The sequence below is a fragment of the Ursus maritimus genome, unplaced genomic scaffold, assembly GCF_017311325.1.
Source record: "Ursus maritimus isolate PB19 unplaced genomic scaffold, ASM1731132v1 scaffold_6, whole genome shotgun sequence".
NCBI lineage: Eukaryota > Metazoa > Chordata > Mammalia > Carnivora > Ursidae > Ursus > Ursus maritimus.
In genome coordinates this window covers 13681454-13702468 of record NW_024426774.1, presented here as the reverse complement: position 1 = coordinate 13702468, position 21015 = coordinate 13681454, and the positions used below count along the sequence as shown (strand labels likewise).

General features: G+C 42.7%; 1 long non-coding RNA gene across 1 annotated transcript; it reads left to right on the top strand.

Moving 5' to 3' along the window:
- Window positions 1-548: 548 nt before the first annotated feature.
- LOC103671712 lies at window positions 549-8451 on the top strand. The gene is made up of 3 exons (XR_571035.1): window positions 549-797; window positions 2454-2551; window positions 8294-8451. It is a non-coding gene; the product is annotated as an uncharacterized LOC103671712 (long non-coding RNA).
- The last annotated feature ends 12564 nt before the right edge of the window (window positions 8452-21015 follow it).

The window sequence follows — 21015 nt, the reverse complement described above, 5'->3', positions numbered from 1 at the left end:
GGTGCTATTCTTGGGGTGGGCATCTGGGGCATTTGGAATGAGGGAGTGGTTTTGAAAATAAAGGAAAGCAAACCCTAGGACAACTCCATTGCCCATCAGTTAAGCAATCACTTGTCAACGTATACGTATTACTTATTATGTGTCAGTATTAACAGTATCAACTGACCGAAAACCATGATGTAAGATATCAGGATTTTTTTCTGACTGACTCAGAGGCCATTTTCAACCAGAAGACAGAATTGTCTGTAAAAACTCCCTTGGTAATTTATTCCAAGAACTGCACGTTTCTCCAGAGAAGAGAGACAAGACAGTTTCCTTCCAAGCTCAAAGCTCACAAAGCCTGAGGGTTCTAAAAGTGACCAAGAACCTACTGGAGGAAAAAAAAAAAAAGAACAAAAGAGTCAGGCTCCATTCATGTTAAATGTATGAGCAAGGGTCTGGGCTCACTGGAGTCAATAACCATTCAACTGGGAAGAGTCAGTGTGAACAGTGGTGATTCCACCAACCAAGCTCTGGTTCCGTCCACAGACTAAAAGTAAACTGAAAAGTAGAAGCTTGCTCTGTCCAAGTCAATGGGCCAACAGACACAGGGCAGCCATAAGGCTGGTCCCCAAAGTTTTGTACCACAGTGACTCGTCCCTTCTGAGACCGGGACCTCCTCCAAGGAAACCAGATTGCTTAGAGTGGTCTCACATTTGCTGGATGAAGCCATTACCGCTTTTTCTTTTACAGACTAAACAGCCACTGAGAGATCAGGCTTTGACTGAGCACCTGCCAGGCTCCTGTCTCTGCTCCAGGTAATGGAGAAGGGTGCCAGCTTCCCGCTGGGAGGGAGAAATGGGGAGAAAAGTTACAAACAGATATACAATCTCCAGGCACCATCATAAAATCGTGTAGCAGTAAGGGGGAGGTCTGTCTATACAGTTCCTGCTTCCCTAGCTCCAGCCTGTGGGCTTAACCCCCTGTTCTATGTCGTGCCTCTGTGGCTTCTGCATGTGCTGGTCCCCCAGCACGGAGAGCACTCCCTACTCTCCTACGTATTGAAACTTCACTTGTCATTCATCACCCCTGGTGCCACCTCTCCCATGACAGTTCCCTCAATCTCTCCAGTCAGATTCTCTGACCCTTTTTCTGCCTTCTTTCTGCCTTGATTATGTCAGTGTACCTCCATCCAATCCCACTAGGATGTATGCTTCTTTGGAGAAGGGCCTCTGAGCCCTGTTTGTATCATTTTTGTGTCCCAAGTGCTATTAGGCAAAGCTCAGCTATGTTCTCACAAGGCCCCTCTATTGTGAAAGTCCTCTTACAATGTTGTGACAAAGCAATGTTACTTTTCTGAGCAAATCGCCAAGTTTCTATTCATATGCTCTTGAGGTAAATGAGCCCATGGGTTCTAAGATGGGGTCTGGGAATGCTCAGTGGGCTCAGCTCAGGAATTGCTGTCCTCCCCTTGGTCCTCACTAGGAAGACACTCCGTGGCGCTGAGGAGCTGTTTCTCCACCCGTCCTGGCACCCATGGTGGAATCTGTGGGATCTATTTCACCCGTGTGATCTTCCAGATCATGCGTGCTCGGCTCTGTCACCACATTCGCACGTCTTCCCGTCATGCCCTCCTCTTTCTACATGATTGTTATTTACTATAGTAAGTTGCCCACCCAAACGTTTCACTGAAATGCTTCCATAAACTTAAAAAAAAAATACTTGGAGCATTTGTGAGTTCAGGGCTGTGTTATATGTTATCTGTTTACTCATTGGTTAGAAATAAAGGCAGTTTTGTGTGGATATTTTCATGTAAAGTAGATAAAAGGCTGAATGACCTGTGATGGAGAATATATTGTATATACCAGGGAACTAGCCCTCCTGAGTGTGCTCCCCAGACTGTTCTTTCCTCTGTACTGGGCTATCTTCAGGCAGTCAGTCTGAGAAATGTTTCCTCCAGCTCCTCTCCAATTACTACTGCTTGTATGGGCAGAACCTGATGAACCCACAGATTAGTGTCATGTTTCCTACCCTGAGATATGCTAACACCAACAAAGTTACAAACGTGGTGCCAATTTCCCTGCCCGTGGGATTCCTAACACACCCATCAAGGGTACAGAAGTTTAGTTTGTCAAACCCGGAAGCGGCCTGGGACGGTAATAATCAATAGCAACAAAATTCCCTGCTGATACTTCTTCAGCCCCCACTAAATAAGTGCTGAACAAATATTGAGAGGATACTGGTTTGGTGGGGAGCTGAATTATTGGTCTGCCTGGAGAAGCCATGGGTCTAGACTGGTCCTGCATAGAGGCTCCTTTCACTGAAATAATAAAAAAGCTCTGGGGTCCCCAACTGCTCTTAGATGCCCTGCTCTTTACCTCCCACACGATCACTCCTCTTTGCCTCTTGTCACTGTCCCTGAATATGCCCAGGCCCCTTTTCTCACTACCCTTATCTCCACAATTCCTCTCCAGCAGGTGAATCCTGACTTGGACACAAAAGATGAATCATAGTCTCAGAAGGGATCAATCTCAGGCACCCTGACTCATCATTAAGAGGCACCGACAACCTGGTAAAGCAAACTTATGGTCAAGCCAAGTTTTTTCCTCTTCTTAGATCCATTCAACAAAATAACTAGTGAGCACTTACCATGTGTACTATGATGCTTTTTTGGATATTACACCCTTATTCCTGGTCCTGCAATTTCCTTATTCTCTCATTTTCTTATGCTTCTACAATTTCATTCAAAACTATCTATTGGTGGCCTGTTCTGTGTCAAGCACTTTGCAGAATTTTCCTACCATTTTGCATTTTATTCTATTCCTGAGGCAGGATCACCCTCAGGGTAGAGAACTAGTTTCTAGATTTGGTTTACTAGCAACCCATTCTGTTACTGAAAACTATTTCAAGTATAAGTGACAGAACCCAATTCAACCAACTTAAGTTTTAAAAAAATAAAATAAAAGAGAAAGAGTAGAAGAATTCAGAAATAGATTCCAGAGCAAAAGAAAAGTGACAGAAAAGAGGATAGCTCTGAGAGCCTCCAGACTGGGGACTCTGGACGCTGAGGCTGTTGCCTCTATTCTTCCCTGATTTTTGGATTCCTTGTTTAGTCTCCTTTCTGTAGTGAGTTGCATTATTGTCAGAAGTTGTAGACCAAAACCAGCCTAACCCTACTTAAGTAGGGAGTGAATGGTAGAGGTTCTACTTCCGGCAGTATGACTGAGGATTTTCCAGAATTCATGAAGGCCACAAATCCTCAGATTTGGGAAACATAATGGGTCCCATGCCAAAAAACATAATAAACAATGTTATAGTGGGACCACAGATCACCAAGATAAAGCGATTTTTAAAAACAACTAGGGACAAAAATTAAAATATGTAAATCAGTTACAAAGGGAACTCTTAAAAAGCTGTATGCAGGGACGCCTGGGTGGCTCAGTGGGTTAAGCCTCTGCCTTCAGCTCAGGTCATGATCCCAGGTCCTGGGATTGAACCCCACACCAGGCTCCTTGCTCGGCAGGGAGCCTTCTTCTCTCTCTGCCTGCCACCCCCTGCCCCCACTTGTGCTCTCTCTCTCTGACAAATAAATAAATAAAATCTTTAAAAGAAGAAGAAGAAGTTGTTCTGTTCACACCCTTAGCTCCTCTCTAATAGGAAGGAGAGAAAGTCCCTAAGTGTTAGTGCCCCATATCATGGGGGAGACCTTGACTGGATTTTTTAATCATTTGCCCACTTGGACCACTTATACCAGAGATGAGAACACTAATTAATCTGACCTGGCTCAAGTGCCCAGCCCAGTGGCAGTAGAACAAGACTTGTTTTACCAATTTGGTAAGTGAGCTGTGGCGAGTTTAAGACTATAACACGGATTATGATGGTCTACCATAACCCCATGTTTGGGGCTGGAGAAGAACAGCTCATCACTAAGGTGGCTTGGGTTTATGCAGGGATTGCATTATGATAAGAAGGGGTCAAATGTACACTGTAGGCAAAAATAGCACATGTCCCCACACTGCCTGTCAGTTCAGGTCCTCTGAGAAGCAAATGCCAAAATGGAAATCAGGATGCAAGAGATTTATGGGGGATACTTCCTGTGAAGAAAAAGGGGAGAAGAAGCATGAACAAGAAGAGGCATCTTCAGAGTGGCATGCTGGTGTGACACTTCCAAAAGGAGAGAAAAGGTAGAAGTGGGTTGTGCAGGGAAAAGCTCAGTCTCTAGTGCAGCTCTGAGCAGGCTGGCCAAGCAAGAAGGAACCCAGGGCACCCACCTCCCATTGACCAGCCTTGTGTGAAGTAGGACGGCCCCGCTCTGCATCTCTGCTGTGCTCAGCTGTTACCCGAGAGCATCCCAAGAAGAGTGTGGCCCTGGCAAGAATGCTATGGCAGACCTTGAATATGTGGAAGCCAGAGGTATCAGCTAATCACAATCCTCACAGGAGATTGTCTCCCTGAGAAAGATCGGAGTCATGCACTTCCACGGTGACCACACTGATGTCAAGAGTGATCCTGGCTCCTGCTGAAGGAGAATCACATGGTTAGCTCAAAGATGGGGCTGAGAGCTGAAGATAACATGTTCCACTCCTACGTCCCTGAACTTCCCATTAAACCATACTTCCCCAAAGCAGGTGCTCCTGCTGCTTTGGAATCTGCTTCTTGTTTGGCCATTCTGTTGATGTGCATTAAGAAGGCTAAGCTTTATCCTGGGAAGGCTGTCATTCCTAAGACAGAGACCCGATTAAGAAGCCAGAAGGAAAACTGGTAGAGCCAAAGCAGTAGGAACCATGATAAGTCCCCCTCAGCTGCAAGGTGATATGTGAGCACGTTAAAAATACACCAGTCTTTCCTGATGTTACCATAAATCTTGAAATCTTGTCCAGTTAGAATGGACTTCCCAGAACCATAAAACAGTGACACAAACAACTCAATATTGTTCAGTTTAGGAGCCCCTTAGGTGTATTCTTCCTAAACACAAAATCTCCCATCCAACTTGTCTCCACGATAGGATTAGATTTATAAACTTTATATTACCAACTGGTTAGACAGCAAGAAATACATCAGCAATGACACAACCACCTGCAGAGCTCAAAATTCCGGTATTTGCTCCTCCACTGAAACAGGAGCTGAATGCACACCCACCGGTGTGGCCAACACACAGCTCTGCCTCTGCCCACCAGTGGGAGCCGGCAGTCACACCAGGCGTGTCCATGTGTTGACAAGAAGAAATATCATCATTTTCTTTAAGTTGGAATCTAAGGCATGAGAAGAAATGCCTTTGTGGTGTCTAGCCAACCCTGCTCATCTTTAAATATACCTGAGGCCTGGAGTTGGTCATGTGCATAAATCATACAATATTTAGTGGCTACTGACCCTGAAATTCACCCAGTTCACTGCTTTCCACCCATGACCTGGTGGTGCTTTGAGAGAATTTATTGCCTATGACCAGGCCTGAGGATGGAGAAGGTAATCACGATAAAGGGAAGAAAGGGAAGGTGATGCCAGTACACATGTAAGCATACTGCACTACCTTACTTATGAGGTGGATACATCCATTTACCAAAGGACGAATCCTTCCAGATATCTAGATATAGTTATCATAAAAGTCAATCAGGTAAACAAATGCATTTATGAGATGCACACAGACCCATCTACTCAATACTATTTTGTGCACAATCCAAATAATCTTGCATTATCTTCATTCCAAGTTCATAGTCAATTACAAAGTGCCATTTAGAGGGGATCCTTAGGGGTAGGGAGTCTTAGAGTGATTCAGGGTGATAGCTGACTGGCTGGCAATGAGGTGAAGGACAAAGCAAACTTAAACACAGATCCAAGAGCTGAATAAGCAATAAGATCTAGAATTTGTAGTAGAACATTAAATTCTGAGCATTTCAATACTCTTTGGCACTTCTTATAGTGATGAAATTGCTACCATGAATACTACTACATCTAACAATAATTATAATAGCTCACGCAGAGTGCCTACTCTATGCCAAATATTATTCTCAAATGCTTTTCATGTGCTAACTCATTTAATCTTTTAATTCTAAGGGGTAGGCATTATTATCCTTGTTTTACCAATTTGGTAAGGGAGCTGTGGAGAGTTTAAGTAACTTCCCCAAGATTACAGGATTCCTGAAAAAACTATATTACCTTCAAGTAAACCCACTTCAGTTAAAAACAGATTTGTCACTGGGTGTTACATGCAACTGATGAATAACTGAACTCTATATCTGAAACTAATGATGTTCTATATGTTGGCTAATTGAATTTAAACTAAAAAAAACAGATTGTGCTATTTATTTAAGATACATGTCTATCCAAGATATTTACAAACCATCACTAAGCTAGCAGGCTTTAGCTCACTTTAACAGACATTTACCTGTTTACATACTCTGTGTCATTTATTGAGCCAGGTAGCAGAAATTCACAGTGCTAGGATTCAGTTCCACTCCTCTAGCGGATGTCTTCCATGGGCAATCTGATTCACTGTCATGCCAATTTCTCTCTCCCTCCTCTCTCTCTCTCTCTGCTTCTCACTGTGTGTGTGTGTGTGTGTGTGTGTGTACTAAACCTAATACTTGAGAAAATGATCCCAACTAAGGAAAGGTAAACATGGCAAACACATGTGCTTATTTGTATTTTTGTGTCTATATAGGTTACTTCCGTCTCACTTTTATATAGTTACCTTTATGTTTTATATGGTACTCTTATAAAACTATGAGAAAACAAAGCCATTTCCAGGGGAGAAATATGATAGAAAATTGAAGAATCTTCCCCAATGTCACCACTGATCAGACAATGGAATATTGTATATCTGGCAATACTGTAGTATGTGTGGCCTGGCTTAGAGCCTGGGTTCTAGCAATGTATCTCCTTGGTGGGGGTTTCTAGCCACAAGACAGGGCAGGGAAAAATAGAGAAGGTACCAACTGAGTGGAAGAGGAGGAAGAGTGAACTATGTCTCATTTCAGGACATACGCTTGGCCACATAAGACCACATCCACATGTACACCCCTTCGCAAGAAAGAAGATTTCTGTATCTGCACAATATTATCTCAAAGGGCTGGAGCAGGGGTTTCTACCTGGGGCCCACACTTCTCCCCAAGAGATCCATGGGCAGAATTTCAGTGGATTCTTAAACTTGTTGAGGAAAAAAACGCCTATTCCCCCCAATAACTTTAACTGCAATTGAACATTTCTTTCATTATAAACGTAGGCAATAAGCCACAAGAACATTAGCAGAACTCATGACTTTTCACCAGTAAAAATCAGATATTGCCCTATTGAATTACAGTTATTGTCGATATTTCAAATTCTTTAAAACTGTTGTAGTTATTAGACCTACGATCCCACATTATCACAGTTTCCTGGGCAATATTGCCAGATTGCTTTTGGGCAACCCCAATCCAGGTATCATTCAGACACCAACTACTAGTTACCCAGACATCTGCAATGCATTCTCTCTCTACAACTGTTTGTTGATCAATATGTGGAAAATGATGAGTCATTTTCATTATGTGTTACTGAACAGTTTCGGATATAAACTGTATCAAAGATGTTGATCTAGCCAAATATGAGCTCATTGATCGCAAAAGTGAGATCTTACTACATCAGAGTCTAACTCAAAAGTCCTTGGAGAGTTCTGGTATTCCTTGAGAGAAGACTCTCCTGGCCTTTTAATACCATCTATGGAAGTTTTCATTCCAAATGCCTCAATATATCTCTGTGAATTGGGATTCCCACACTTGCAACCATCAAAACAAAAAAATCAACATTGACTAAACGTGACATGCATGTTGCCTTGACAAAGACCACCCCACAGTTCAATATTCTTATTCAAGGCAAGCGACACTAGAAAAACTTCACATGTTGATGGCTCTCTAAAAACTCAACTTCTAGCTTGCTTACATGTTTAATGTGTTATTTTGCTCTTTAACATGTTCGTAACAGTATCACAAATTTTAATTAATTTTTAAAGGGAGTTTATTTTTTTAAGATTTATTTATTTATTTATTTATTTATTTATTTATTTATTTATAGAGAGAGGGCAAGCAGGCAGAGGGAGAGAACCTCAAGCAGACTTTCCACTGAGTGCAGAGCCCCACTTGGGACTCGATCTCATGACCCTGAGATCATGACCTGCGCTGAAACCAAGAGTTGGTTTCAACAACTGACTGAGCCAACCAGGCACCCCTCAATTTTAATTTTTTAAGGTTATGGCAACGATTCCAATCAAATGAGTTTCTTTTGTAACCCTGTATGGTTAATTTTAAGCATTCAAAAAATATTTTCTTCTGAAATCTATCCATAGGATTCACCAGGCTGCCAAAGGTATCCATGGTACAAGAAAAGTTAAGAACACCTCGGCTAGGTGATTTTACAGTAACCAGGACGCCATGAGGCGTGGGCGATGGAAGAGTACCTAGATGTTCTTGAGGTACATCATGGGAACGGTTGATTCACCATTACCTTTTATTTCACTGTAATAGTAAGTAATGTGTCAGGTGTTACAACAAATACCCCTAAATGTCAATGGCTTGGCATGGTATAAGTATGCTTCTTGGTTATGTCCCAGTACCAGGAGAAGGAACAAGTGAGCAGGGAAACCCTCTTCCACGCAGTGTATCAATGATTCTGGATGACAGAGCCTGTGCCACTTTTAATTCAGGACTTTCAAGTTTTCCATGGGTATCGACTCAGACAACTGGCAGAGGAAAAGAGCATGAAGAAGTACAAATGGAAGGTTTTTATGGGCATATTCATGTCCATTCACAAGCCAGAACTCAGACACGTGACCTCAAGGAACTGCAAGGGAGCTGAATGTCTTGGAAGAAGACACAGGTTTGGTGAACATCCAGCCAGTCTCAGCCACTTGGTCCCACTCGGAGAAACACAGGTTACAGCCACGGTATACATTCCGTCTCTAAAGATAGCACCACCTTGCCTTTGTTTACCTCACAAATTATACATACAATGGTGTTCCACAAACCACTTAGAGTCACCTGGGGAGCTTCTTGAAAATACAGATCCAGGATCTACTACATAGGAAGCCCTCAGGGTGTTTTTTAAGCACTCAGATATAGAGTGATAAAGGAGATGACCTAATATCTTTAGTAGGGAATAATATCACTACAGGGAAGTAGGCGGAAGAGCCAAAGCAAGAAACTCACAAAGAGACTGGATGAAGGAGTAGGAAGTTACAGCAATGAAGGAGGCGTTCCAAGAAGGAGGCAGCAGCCAACGGCATTGAATGCCCCAGAGATGCAAATGAGATAATAAAGACAATCTGCACAGCTTGTGACTTCATTCTAAGCTGAGATGTGTGTTTCATTCTTTTTCAAAGAGACCTGATATGATCAAGCCTTTAGGACAATAACTCTGGTTAGTGGTGCAGGTACTTTTTGACTTTGAAAGATTGGGTGTGGGAACCATTTACTAAGATATCAGGATGGAGGAGATACTGGTTTTGGGAGAACAGGATGGGTTTGGTTTGGGGAACATGCTTCAGGTGTCTCTGAGACGATCAGAAATGCCTTTGCAGACATGATCAGAGCTCAGAGCTCAGAAAGGAGATGAGTCTACAGTTTACAAGTTAGGTTTTATCATCCCACCTCTGGTGTTGGGCTATGAACTTGAACAAGATTGTCCAGAGAGAGAATGTGTGGTTGGAGAAAAAAGTGGGAATTATCTGTGTGATTCAAACATGAAATGTTCATACAATCAGAGTGAAGGTCCAGGCCAGTGCCTAGATGACATGACACGGAATGAGACAGTTATTCAACTGGGCTGCAACTTTCAAAATCTCTGTTTTGGATCTCTGTACATATTGTACAACTCCTCCTTGCTCTTCCTGCTCTTTTCATTTCAAAGAATCCACCGGAGAAGCTATGGGAAAAGTTGGCTTAGGTATTACTCCCCTCCCACTAATGGGGAATTCTTTTCCCTTTTGACTTCATTTCTTGGTAAAAAGCATTCAGTGTTATGTTTCTTTTCTTGGCTCTTTCATTTCCAGATAAGAGACACCGTGCCCCATAGACAACTGTCCTGCCTCCGGTCTCCCTGTGGACATCCTCCTTTCCACCAACCCTGAGATGGACACTTCATGGAGGAGGAGAGAGTCTTGCACAATCATGATCAAATGTATGACTTATTTTTAAACTAACAAACAATCCTTCTGACTCCCTCAGGAGACAAATTCTAATATTTCCAAAAGAAAGGAGAGTCAACACCGCGGGCTGGCTCCCTGGGATATACTGTAAATAGCCTCCAAATCAGGAGTAAAGAATGCAGTTGAGTTGGAAAGAACGAAGACAAGGCCCAGAGAAATGACCACGTTGGCTTGTTGTTTTTCTGAATATGTGTCCACATTGGCGCTGTTCAGCCTGATGTCGGCAGAATATATTTATCGCCTCACACAGCCAGGCTCTGTCATGTGCAATCAGTTGACATCTGGGGGCTGTTTCATGTTTCTCTCCTTCATCTGCCCTCACTCAAGCATTGGAGACATCCGTTACTAAACCAAGCACGAAGAGAGAAAGCAATGATAACTAGGTCATCTCTTATATTATACCGCACATAGTAAAACTCTATTGAAACAAAGAATGAGAACATTCATTCATTCATTCATTCACAAACTTATTTCCTGCCTGTGTGAGTCTCATGTGGAGGCTGGTTTCATTAAGGGGAAGGATTTAAACAGACAGACCTGTGAAAATGTTCAGGAAATCAAATGTTGGGGAAAGTGATAAGACAACGTGTTTGATTGTACCCTTTTCTCGTGTCATGTCAGGAATTGGGAGGTGGGTTTTTATTAACCATTTTCTACACCGCATATGGAGCGGCAGGAGTTGGTGCATAGAAGGGTGGGTCTTCCAGCTAATAATGATTCAAGAGCCACCCACCATGGGGGACAGTGGCCTATATGGCAGCCAACATAGGTTCTTGTATCCTCTTGGCAGGTCTGCAAGGGAAGTTGATCCCTGATGCAGAAACTGTTTTATTCAAGGAATTGAGGTTTAAGAGTAAGGCTAAAAAGTCTAGAAGTCTAATGCATAATGAGCAAATATCCAAGCTTCACCCGGAGTCAAACTCATCTGGGTTTTTTTGGTTTTGTTTTGTTATTTTTTAATGCCTGAATATAACCTTCCCTGGACCTAATGGATACTCTTTAATTCACACCTAGAAAATCACATGTTGAATTTTCTCCAACAACTGTTTAAAACCACCTCATTTTTTTCTAATTCTTTTCCAGACTCTATCCTGATCATTTTCTAGAAATAGTTTAGACTACTTGTTTGCTAAGATCGAGGCCATCTGACGTGGGTTCCTCTTGCCTCTCTCTTTATACAGCAGAAGTTGGTGTAGTTTCTCACATCTTCTTCTCTTCATCGTTGGAGGAAGCCCTGCCCTTCTATCAGATCACAGCAAGACCCCCCATTTACCCTCAGAATCCATCACTTCCGCCTTCTCAGGGCCTTCCCTCACCAACTATTCCTTCTCTCCCTTTCTCCATTCACTCCCTCCTATATTAATCATGTTTGAAATTTTATGATGTTTTGACATTAGGTGTGTGTAGGGGGTGGCTAGCAGCCAGGGAGAGACTGCCCTTCCCAGAACTAGTTAATTCCTAGAGCTAATAAACAACTTGCCTGCAAACACACCTTTATCATACAAACCAAGGGATCCTGAGTGCTCCCCACCCCCACCCCAGCCACCTCCTTCATCTAACTCACACGCAGCAAGCCAGCATTTCCCCTGCCCTGAATCAACCCTGGGCCAGGTACCAGGCTGCTAGAGACTGCTTCTACTCCCAGAGTCCACAGACATCAGTCCAAAAAGCCAGTCATGAGCTGCTTCCCCTGCCCTGCCTCGTCTTGCTCTCAGAAAGCCCAGGAAAGGCTCTGGATTATAATTTCTCACTGCTTCTTCTGCCTCCGGGAAAAACCTGGTGCTTCCCTGTGTGGCCTTGTGTGGCATGGTGCTCCCCTTGTCTTGAATTGTATGTAATAAGCTTTTCTTTCAATGCCATTGGTCTCTCTGTACAGGCATCTAGTCATCTCCATAAATTAAAACCCCACAGGTACATTTTAATACAGCCCCCCCATCCTTCTCTTCCTCCCTCCCACCTTCCCTCATTTTTTTCCTCTCTCCCTCTGTGGGTCCTTCTCTTAATTTATTTTATGTATTTTATTTAAAATGTGATTGTTTTGGCAAAAAATGCTCCAGAAATTTAAACATTGAAACAAACATAGAAAAATGTACCAGAAATCTTATGATCCAGAGAAAAACACTGGTGACATTTTAGTGAACATCTCTCTAGATATATCTTGTTATCAATACACAAACAAACATATGTATATTTAGGTATATTTATGTATATATAATATTATATATAAGTGGGATAATACTACACATCTTCACTCAATAATACATGAACAGCTTTACATTTAAATAAATAAAGATCCATGTCATCAACTTTAGTAGCTGAAGAAAAATTTAGATATATCACAGTTTATTTTCCTAATTTATTGTGTATTTGTTTCTATTTTTTTGCCAATTTAAACAATGCAAGAGACATCTTCATTTATCTATATTTCCACATTTATAATCTATCTTCTTCGTGTAAAATCCCAGATGTGGATCTGTAGGTGAAATGATATAAAACTTACACCTACTAATATGAATTATCAAATTGAACACCACAAAGACAGCTATATTTTCTATTTCATCCCCCCAAATAATGCACAATAGTAATCATTTCTCAACTCTTCATAAAAACATTACTCTCAATCTTTTTAATTGAATCACCAATCCAGCATGCAGAAAAAATTCCTTTATTTGAATATCTTTGATTAAGATATAATTGGTTTTCTTTTGTATACTGATCATTTGTATTTCTCCTTGTATAAATTATTCATTTATATTCTTTGCCTCTTTTTCTATTTGGTCACTCATTTGTATTTTTAATTGTTCTGTAAAGCTCTTCGGGTGTTCCGAAATCTGTCCATGTCAGTCACGTGACTGGCCAACAAGTTTTTCTGCTTGCTATTTTCTTTCCAATCCTATTCATTACTTTTTGTTAAATAGAAGTTATAATTTCTTTTTTCTCTTTTTTGGGGGGGGCGAGGGACAGAGGAGAGGGAGGGAGAATCTTTTTTTTTTTTTTAGGATTTTATATTTTATGTATTCATTTGAGAGAGAGAGAGAGACAGAGAGAGCACACAAGCAGGGGGAGAGGCAGGCTCCCCGATGACCAGTGGCTTGATCCCAGGACCCTGAGATCATGACCCGAGGCAAAGACAAATGCCTAACCATCTGAGCCACCCAGGTGCCCTTCCGCCTTCTGGAGAGTTAAGGGTCCAGAGCTACTGCATTGCCCCCCTTGAAAGAGCAGAGCATGTTACATATCCCTGCCACCCTTCTGCCCAGGGAGAGAGAGAATCTTAAGCAGGCTCCATATCAGGTGGGGCTCCATATCACAACCTTGAGACCATGACCTGAGCTGAAATCAAGAGTCAGATGCTTAACCCACTGGGCCACCCAGGCGCCCATTAGGCTCAGATCATGATCTTGGGGTTCTGGGATGGAGCCCTTCGAGGAGCCCATGCTCAGGGGATTCTCTCTCCCTCTGCCCCTCCCCCTGACTCTCTCTTTCTCTCTCTCAATAAATAAATAAATCTTAAAAAAAAAGTTGTCATTTCTAATGCAGCTCAATGTATTAATATTTTTCCTTTTTGGTTTCGAGCTTCCCTGGAATTCTTAGACAGAATTTCTCAGCGGCTACATTATAAAGTATCTTCAGTGGTTTCGAGTTAACAGTGTGATATTTATCCAGCTGGAGTTTATTTTGAGGTGCCAGGTGAGTGGGGCCCTCCTTTCCCTTCCTCCTTTCTTCATCTTCCAGCACATGACTCTCCACCTTCAGAGTCATCTTGGTATAAAAACCCGAGGTTCATCTGAGATCCTTCACTTCTGTTCACCCCACAAATCCAGGGAGTAACTTAAATAACCACAATAAACTTCTGGGTTTTTTTTTTCCAGACTTTATGAAGTGTTCCCACATCTATTATCTCACCTGAGTCTCGCCACAACCCAGGAGGGATTAGATGAGCATTCAATAACACACACGAGCGGACATTGCTGGGGAGAAAGACAGGGAGGCCTGGGAAAGCTGTGACTTCCTCTAGATAGTTCTGAGTGAGAAAAACGTGCAGGTCACCCTAGAGTCTGATTCCCAAAGCCACACTCCTTTGCTAACAACTCGTAGCTCCCGTACACACACAAGTTCCTCTGTTGTCCATCTCTGTGCATCTTCTCTTCTCCATCCCTAAGACTCCAGTACAAGTTTTTATTCTCTCTCAACTGCGTTTTTTTCAGGTGTCCCCACTGCAATTTATTCATGGTCTTAGATTAATCTTCCTGGATTACAGTGCTATTTGCACACTTGGAACTCTTCAGCCAATTGACTATGCCTTTGCCAAGGCACGTAAAGACCTTCAAGATAGGGCGTCAGTCTGTCCTCCACTTTCGTCTCCCATTAGTCCTCTGTATGGACTGTGGGTTTCAGGGAACGAAGTATTGGGAAATACTCGAACATGCTTCCATGCTGCTCTGTACCCATGTCTTGTGTTGAGCCATGAGTTCTTTTTACAAGAACTACTGTCTCTCCTTTCTCTCCTTCAGCACCCTATCCTGCCTTGAGGCCCCGCCCAAATTCCACATCCCTCACGAAACCCTTCCTGGAACATTCCAGTATTCTTTCTTTCCCCTTTAACTTTCCCTGATCCTTTATCTGTGACTCTCCCATGACTCATAACTTTCTCCTTCAGTTTGTGCCAACATCGTACTTTTCTTATCGGACTGTGGACTTCCTGAGTTAATGGATCAACTCTTCCTTAAATTTTTATTGCCCATTTCCCAATACTTAACACAGTGACTAGCACAGGTAAATATCTGAAAACCAATTAGTGAGTGATTAGCAAACCAACCATAAAATGAATGGACGACTTTGGATTACTTTGGGAAGCCTCTATATTCCCAGGGATTTTCTCCTTTTACCCCTTTTGCCTGCCCCAGTGCCCACCAACACACACTTACCTGGTGACTAAAGTCTGCCATCTCACCAACAGAATGCCATGATTTCCATTCATTACTCTGATCAGTGCAAAAGGTTCATGTCCCAAGGGGTGGATGCCCACATTTCTCAGAGAAATATTGTAGTATCCATGATAAATGAAGGACTCAAGAGTGGAATTTCCCCCAGTTTGAGGATGGCTGCATGTGGAATAAAACAGTGTGCCCCCTAAGGCTGCAGGAGTGGTGGCTGAAGGAAAAATTGGGCCAATTTGGAGGCACTAGCCATTGACTCAGGACCCCTCTGCTTTGCAACTCTGTGGGTCAGTTTTACAGCCTTCAGATTTGTACATATGAGGGTCTCCTCCTTTGTGCTCTCTTCCCGCCTATGACAACCTGTCTGCCTTCTGGAGAGTTAAGGGTCCAGAGCTACTGCATTGCCCCCCTTGAAAGAGCAGAGCATGTTACATATCCCTGCCACCCCTCTGCCCAGGGAAGTTCTTGTCCTTGAGAGGGCCATCATCTCTCAGAGAAAAGAGGAGCACTCGTACGACATGTGGAAAGGATGGTATGTTCACAAAGAAAACTGACAAACAACATTCTCTTGCCCCAAAGGCAAGGCATTACTTTAGAGAGGGCTGAGTGCCAATTTGTTATAATTGAATAAATCAGATTTCTAATGTTTAATAACAGATGTTCTGGCTACAACTCATGAAATCATTTAATATTGCTTTATGCTCTGGTAATAAAAAAAAGTCATCTGGCTCCACTTGGCCCAGGTTACATATCTTCCTCAAAGGGTCAAAATGATTTGATGCAGTTCTTGGATCAAAAGGGTTGATGTTTTCTGTATGTTATGGGCTGTGGACGGGGTGTGCTCACAGAACAGGACAGATGCTGGCATAAGACAGGCTTTGCATCCAATGGCCTGAGGTATATCTCTGACCCTGAAACCTGCCCTCACTCTTGACCTTGGAGAATCTGCACGCTACTCTGGAGGCTCACTCTTTCAGGCAGCGCCGGCATCCGAGGAAGGCTAAAGTAGGTTGACCAGCCACTCTGAGTGAGCTTGGCAGGGTACCAGAGCTTTATGCCTACAGCCCCAAAAGGGAGCAAATAAATAGGAATGACCCGACTCTCCGGGAACAAGCTTCACAGATGAGTTTGGATTAATCTGGAGGTGGGGAACAAGGGAAAATGTGCCTGATGAAGGCTAGTAATAAATCAAAAGAACTTGCAGCATGGATAAATGATGAATTGCCAAGATGACTCAAATATTAAAATAACCAAGTTAATCAAAAAAGATCTTTTAAAGAAGTTGATGATAAAACAAGGGGATTCCTTATCCTCAGAGAAAATCTAAGGGAAAAATTAAACAAAGGCAAGCGGAGGTCAAAGAGGGAGATGGTGGGATAATTTAAGCATTGCTTGAGAAGCCAATTGAAAGGAGGTAAAGGAAGAGCCAAGGCTATAAAAAAAAGGACCTTTGCTACACTTCTCAAGGAGAGTGATAATTCCTTCCAGGGAAGCATGATGTCAATACTTAGTAAAACAAAAGGCAAATTCTGAGCTACAACATAAACACCATGCTGGATAACGAATTCTAGAGAAGCATACCACATGCACTCACGGCATCCTGGAGGCAAGAGTTCGAGGTAGACCTCACAGTCAAGTTCACACACACACATAGGACCCAAAAGCAGGTAGGAGAAAGGTAGAAAATAATCTAGGAATTGCTCCTGAGGTCTTCGTCCTTCTCCCCACTACCGTGTGCCCATGATACCTGTCCCGAGGAAGCCCCTTCCCCTCCTCCATGCCCCCAAAGGAAATGTCATGTTTAGGCGCTCACTCAATCCCGCACTGCAGTGCCAGACACTGGGTCAGATTCTGCGGATCTAGGTACATCAGGTGCATTCTGAACCTGCAAGTATCTGACACCTATTTGGGGAAACCAATGTGTAAATGGACAACCACACACACCAGGATAGAACTGTGTGCAAAGGAGTGGTGGTATCTCAGAGGGGAGATGAAAACTGGGCACAGGGTCCAGCCTTGCATGAAGCCTCTGGGGAGATGTCCTACTGCCCCCAGAGGTCCAGCCTGGTCCAGAAGTCCATGGCAGGCAGTTAGTCTGTGGTTCTTGCTGGAAATCATGCTGCTGGATCAGAATCCTTGTCAAGGCTGCCTAAGCATGGATGGAGAATGCTTGGTGGTCATCTGGGGAAAGCGCAGTGACCAGGTTTTCTGAAGCAAATGTTAAGGCACATTGCCTGAGGAGAGATCGTGGGCTATTTCAGGATCCCAGGGATACCATGAAAGGTGTAAGAATGTTGTGATCCCCAGGGCATTTCTGTTTATGCAGACAATCGATATGCAATCGATAATATTGGTCCCCAAGCCAGTAAGGTGAGGCACGTCAGAGAATCAGAATCTCAGGGCCAAGAGGATTAGAAAGAGTCTCTAATTCAACTTCCTTAATGATAGATGGTGAGATTAAGACTTAGCAAGAACTGACTTGCCAAGGCAATGGTTGGCCAGTGGTAGAACCAAAAGTCAGGTTTAATGTAGCTCTGTTTTTTTTCTGAAAGGCAGTATAATTTCATAATCACTTTTCAATTTAAGTAAAATTTGTGAGTGAGATGAAATGCAAGCATACAACCTGTTTCTGTGTTGACATTTTATATTAGTAAAGTTTTTAATTTCTTTATCTTAAAACATCTTGTTTTGGAACTTGCGGCCCAAGCTCTAATTCTCTTCCCGCCATCTTACCAGGATCAATGCGGGGGTGGAAACAACTTACTTCCTCCAAGCACAAAAGTCAAAGAGATGAGATACCTCAAGTTACATTGAGTTTGAGAGTACTTACAGTCCCAGATATTCAAAGAGAAACACAAGCCTATGTCTGCCAGAGCTTAGGGGATCCCATGGTGCCAAAAACCCACTCCAATCACAATCCAATCTAATCGCAGTCTTGCAAGCTGATAGCAACAGTGATGCAATACTGAGATCATTTGTTGAACACTCCCTGCCCCTCAAGGACTTCAGGCAGCGCCAATGAAACACTCAGCAGCTTCTGCCTTCTACTCACCTCTGAAATGCCCAGCTACTGGCGCCGGTGAGCCAAAGTCCTATGTGTCTGGCTCTCCATGTTTAAGGAGCTCAGAGCTGGAGCATCATGGGGTGAGCGGTGGTACAAGCTGGAGGACTGTAAAGGCTGCCCCAGGGCAGCGGAGTGGGGCTGCCAGAGGAGGGCAGAGCTGCTCCAAGACCCGCTGGTTGTGGAGAGTGGCTGATAAGGGATAAGCATTGACTTGGAGAAAAACATTGGGAGTCACTGGGGTCCCTTGCACTAAAATTCTGGTTCTGCCACCAACTCTGCATGAGGTTAGGCAAGTTCTTTACTATAGTTCATTGGTTTTAAAGGCACATTCCCACCCACCCCATTTCAAAAGTCTCTGAAATTCCAATCTGTCTTGCAACTGGCGGAGTCTTACAGTTATGATTATCGAAGTTTTTTATTTTCTTTTGTGATGGTAAATTTTAAAATGACATACCTTACAACCAGTAGCATTTCACATTCAATAACATTTAGTAGTATATCTCATCTTCTGTTTATAAGGTAAAAATAATATTCAATTAAAATTTTAATATTTGAGGTTTACTGTAAAGGTTAGATTATATGATGTTAAAAAAAGCCATTTAGGAAAGTATCCAGTAATCTAAGAATGGCCTCAAATGGTAAATGTAGATGCTAAATGATAACTCTGTCTGCTGGCTGCTTGAGCCAGGCAGGGTCTGTTCCCAGTTTTCGGTTCACAAAGATTACCTGGGAAAGTCGAACAAGAAAAATAGCTAATATCTGTGGATTGTTGATTTAGTGCCAGGCAGCGTGCCAATTGATTTCATGGGTTTTACTTCACTTTGTCTTACAATGCTCTAAGGATACAACGTCAAAGATCACACCTACCTGTCAAAGATCCCACAGTTAATGACAAAATGAGGACTTGAATCCTTTCTCTGTGACAACAATCCATGCTTTCCAGCATCGAGCTGGGCTTTTCCATGCATCCTAGAAAACTGGATTAATATGTTGGAACAAGGTGTCAGGAACTGGATGAGGACTAGCCCAGGTATTATAGGAAAGAATCCTGCAAACGTGCCTAACCCTCACTCAACCTGAGATGGTTCCTGGCTCCTCCTGGTGCGAAGCTCTCACCGTGACAACCTCAAGTAGAAGCAAAGGGGGTGGGGAAACACCCTCGGGGTCTTGTTACAATGGTTTGAACTCAAACAATCTCCCGATGGCTTCTCTGGGCCAAGGCCAACTGCAATGGTGTGTTCCTCACAAGTAGTCTATTCCCATTTCTGGGACTCCCTGAGGTGTATTCAATAATGCACTCCTCATTCTGAAGCAGATGGAAAAGTGTTTAAAAAGGTGCCAGGTTTATTTATGGAAGCATGAGATTGAATTTAAGAGATGCGCTTTGCCAATATGAAATGTGAACTCTCAAAACAGGAAGTGTGTTTTACTGCCTATTTATTTTATTGCCGTATCAGCTGCCCAGAGCCTAAGAATCCTTCCTCTCAGGAATTATTTATTTTCTAACTTCTGAACCAGAACATCTTGACCATCAGCCCTCGAGCTCCTTACTGCCAGATTCCCAACTACAACCATGTGCCTTGCTGTCTCTCATAGGGGAGCCACTGAGGCTTCAGTGAAAAACATTTGGACTCTCTTATCTTGTACTGACTCTTCTTCTTTTTTTTTTTCATGCAAGTAGAGATGTTTCAAATAAGTTGAATCAAATGACCAAGAGAATGAAAAATTTTTAAAGCGTCTTAAGTAGTGGAGGAATTATGGAAGTTTCTCATATAGCTCAAGCTACTCAATAATCAACATTCTGCCATTACCACTGAATCATTTTGAAGAATTTAATGGCAGAAAATGAGTATCTAGATATACATAATCTAAAAGCAGGCTCGGGGGCTGGGGGAGTCAAATTAATTTGTAATATAAAAAAAAAGACAGAGCTGCTGTGTAAGAGTTCTTTCACCTTTTAGGAAAACCCATCCCAGTCTAGTCCACTAGAATAATCTAGACGGTTTTAGTCTGAATACTCATTTTCACATGAGTACTTGACCGGCAAAGCTCAAGCCCCTAGAAGCTCTCTGGCAAAAGACATGTTACAATGGTGCCATCTTCTGGATACTCTCTGAAACACAGCTTTGCCTCTCTCTCACTCAAAACTCTTCAATGGCTCCCTATTGCCGACAGAAAAGACTCTAAAATTCCCGGCATTCAAGGCCTTTTACGACCCAGCACAAGTTTTTTTTTCGGGTCTCCTGACACTCCTTACATGGATATTATGTGCCACTTCACAGTATAAATTCAGAACTTCCTGCCTCTTCGATCTCAAGCCCAGCATTAAGTCAATGCAATAAGCCAGTGGAGAATCACAGAGCAGCTGAAGGATTCAGGGCCAGAATCCCAATAGGAAAAATGTGAGAAGGTAGGTAGGGGATGTGCCAATATCCAGCAACCACATTGTGGAGGACACCACATGTTCATAACAACCTGAAGACCATTCCACTCTGTGGTTATTTAGAAAGTTAAATAGCAGAGAAGTGAGCAGTAGGAAAACAGGAAAGAGCATGATCACACACACAAAACATACACCCTAAAATAAACACGAGAAAACAGATGGCTACATTCACAAAGGATCAAAAGGTGCAAATTAATGTCAAGCACTATCATGTTAGTTCATCAAATTTAAAATGACTGGTTGTAAAATGACACCGGGCCGTGTTGGTGAGTCTCCAGAAGATAGATCACCTCCTACCCCTGTGCAGGGTAGCATTTCTGCAGGGCAATTCGTGAATACTTGTCACAAGCCTTAGAGATGCGCATACACTTTTATCTAAAAATTCTTTTAAAATGTCTTTAGGATATTATCACAGTTT